The sequence below is a fragment of the Zingiber officinale genome, chromosome 4A (assembly GCF_018446385.1).
Source record: "Zingiber officinale cultivar Zhangliang chromosome 4A, Zo_v1.1, whole genome shotgun sequence".
In the NCBI taxonomy this organism is placed as follows: domain Eukaryota; kingdom Viridiplantae; phylum Streptophyta; class Magnoliopsida; order Zingiberales; family Zingiberaceae; genus Zingiber; species Zingiber officinale.
The window spans coordinates 69027947-69031659 of record NC_055992.1 but is presented as its reverse complement, the minus strand read 5'-3'; positions in this window follow the sequence as shown (position 1 = coordinate 69031659).

Below are 3713 nucleotides of genomic sequence, written 5' to 3'. Positions count from 1 at the left end.
AACCTGGAAGCCAATTTTGGAAATTATTATTTAATTAAATTTATAACATAGGTGGATTTGGATCAATAGTGTTAAGTTCCGCTTGCGATCCAAGTCTAAACCATTAAGAACAGATAAGTTTAATTTGGAATCAATAATGTTAAGTTCTGTTTGCGATTCCTAATTTAACTTCTAAAGAACACAATAGGTTGTTTGGGAAAAGTTCGACACTTGTACAAAATTTTTGTACAGTGAAACCGGTACAATCTTCCTAGGACCAACCAACATATAGGACCTAAAGATAGAATTTTTTAGTTTGTCAAGAAGGTCTTTCGGTATTGTAGCAGTTGAGGGAATGCCTTTTCTGGTATGTTCTAAGATGGTTTTGCGATCTGCTTGTATATCTCGAACACCTTGTGTGTTGCCTTGTTTGATTAAGGCCGAGTTTCTGGAAGTAGGGCTCTGGAAATCACTTGGTCTAGGAAAACCAACAGCAGGTGATTCTATTTGCTTAGTGGCCTTGACAACTTCTTTGTAGGAATTTGTTCCTTTTGTAATCGAGTAGTTGTTGTTCATGAAGTTGTCCACCTTTCCAACTTATGCAGCAATGCCTCTACTCTGTGGATTTTCTTGTCAAGTCCTTCTGCTATTTTGATTGCTTCCTTTTCAAGTAGCTTTGGTTGAGCTGCTATTTCTGTTATTAGCTCCCTGAGTTCCTGCTTTGTTAGAGGTTTATTTTCTGTATAGACAAGGGTTAGGTTACTCAAAGCAATTTTAAGTCCTTGGACTTCTTTTTCAAGGTCCTGACACCGCTCAAGTATTTGTTTGAAGTTTTTCAGATGAACTTTGGAGGATAAACAAGTTCTATCGTAGACTATGGCTAGGTTATTAGCTAGTTGATTTGTAGTGACTTTGGTGGTAGAAGTAAGGTCAAGGTACTCAAGGTTGGAGGTTCGGGAATTATCATACCAATTTTGAACTACTCTTTCCCAAATTTCAAACATAGATTACAAACATAATTAGAGGTTGATAGGGCAGGGCAGTTCCTTACTAGGCTTTGCTCACACATGTGTGTCCTTGGTTTACTTTTGGCCTTCTTGCCTTAACGACCAAGTAAGAACCTGTTCTTTTGTTGGGCCTAATTTGCATAATACCAATAGCCTAGTGGATGTATTTAATTTGTTTAATTCCTGCTTTGTCTTATTTCGTTTGAATGCTTTTAGTTCTTATTCTAAATTCCTTTGCAAGTAAATTATATTTTTACTATCATTCGCTTTAGCAACTCAACCAATAAACCCTCAATTCCAATATCGAAAACCCAAATCTCATTTCCAAATAACTTGATCCTAAAATTATAATTCACCGACTACATTCCTTGAGAGACGACCCGAGTCATCCTTGTACTATATTAGTGTAGAGGAATTCAGTAAATTTAAATTGCCACTCGTAGTATAACACACGAGTGTTATCAATACTTCAAATTAGTCAAAGTTAAATTAGACAGTTTGTAAGTGTTAAAAATGCAACAGGAAGTTGATAAATGGAAAAGACCAACTAGAAGTTGATAGTGGAAGTCCAAGAAAGTAAATGAGGATTGTATGCTTGGTAAGTGTTGGAAGTTCGAGTCTCGACAAGTCAAGCTTGATTATATGTTATGGATGAAGTCAAAAGGAGTGACCTTTAAACAAGTGACACAAGTAGTAGTGGGTCAAAGTTACTTAAGGTGGGAAGTGGAAATCCTAATGAGTTAAATTTGATTAACACTAGGTAAAGGATGAAGTACCGAAGAAATGGTCAATAAACATTGGAAGTGTAGGTCGAGGTTGATTAGATACTAGACAAATAGATAAAATCCCAAAGACAGAGTCTCTAAGCACCGGAAGTCGAAGTTGACTTGGACTAGGCAGATGATATAATTCAGGCTTATAGTAGTTGGATAAGAGCATCCGTCAATTGGTATAAAAATTCAGTCAACTACTCCATCAGTCGACTGTGCAGTTAACTAATGCTGGAATTAAGACAAATAGAACGTTCAAGACTTGTCAACTCACATGATAACATCAAAATAGCTATTGTGGGAGTCAAATGAAGTGCAAATTCATTGACTATCTAGAGGCAAGCAATTGATTGGAGGACACTAATCAATGGTTCCAAAATGTAGCTATTTCTAGCAAAGGCCTTATAAAAAGAGGTTCATATGGAGGTTTCAGTAGAAGGTTATAAAAAGAGGTTCATATGGAGGTTTCAGTAGAAGGTTGATTTGAGAGTCTAGAGAGTTGCTAAGAGAGTCTGGTTAAGGTTCTAGAGTTTAAAAAAATAATCAAAACAAGCAACAAGCACACTACAAGAGAAGCCCTAATTATGTAACTCTTTCATTATTGTTGCATTTATTTTATAACACTTGTATTGTTCGCTATAAGCAACAAGTTTGTAGATTTCTCCACCTCTAGAAGGTTTTCGATAAGGAAAAAATAGATGTGATTTCAAGAGTGATCTACTAATGGATCATACAAATCATATATCATGGAGTCGGAATAGGTATTCCGAACCATGTAAAATTAGTTTATATTGTGTTTGTGTTCTTTAGTTTTGCTGTTTGTATATTCCGCTCCATACTAACCATTGTAGAAGCAAGAACAAAGTCCAATCAACGAGCATAAATGCAAGCATTTATTTTCCCTCCCACTAGTTGTATTCAACAATCTATCATTACTAAGTCCAAATTAGGTTGTTAAATGTATGAAGTATAATCTTTTTAGTATTAGCCAATTATGCAATATCATTTATAAAATTGATTTTTTTACAGAAAAATGCTTGATTAAATATATAAATTTTGATACAACATTGTTAAAAGATTGGAGAAATGATAATGCTTACATTATTGACCTACCACGCATGGCCAACACTATCACCAAATGTTTTATAACTAAAGACCAAGAAAATTGATTATGAAATAGAAGATTAGTTCAAAAAGCAAAAAAAAACAATTAATACACATTAAGTCAAAAGATATAACCGGTGCATCAAGACCTTTAGATTATTTCCTTTATATTTAATTGATAGTTTATCATTCAACAATAGCAAGTATTGCCTTGTTATTATAGATAATTTTAATAGGTTTACTTAGGTTAGCTTTTTAAGGCATAAAAATGATACCTAAAGAATATTCATAAACTTTTGTAGAAGAGTAGATAACAAAAAATACCTTAAAATCAACTAGATCCCAAGTGATGTAGAGAATTTGAGAATATAAATTTTAATAAATATTATAGTAAAAAAGAATCTCAAGATGGCTACTTTCGCTATTAGAGATTGACATAAACAAAAAAATCTCAAGATGAATGGAAACAAGAACGAAAGAAATTATGTTATGATTGCAATTTTAGTATAACAATAATAACAATCAAAGTTTTTGTCCTACTAAATGAGGTTGACTTTATAGATATTTCTATGTCATTAAGCTCGATCCCCTATTATATCCTCATCTACATTTATATAAATTCTATCCATTTTCATGTTGCTAACCAAGTTTTCTTTAATCTTTCTTCATGTACATATTTGGCATGGTCTTACATCGCTTAACTGAGCAATTTTAGACACCAAAGTATGTGTTCGTACCATCAAGCATGTCTCTTGGATTTTCCCTCAATAGGCACAACCCCGACTCTTTCTAATGTTTTCACTTATTTATCCATTCTCATATATCTGCACATCCACCTTAACATCCTCATTTT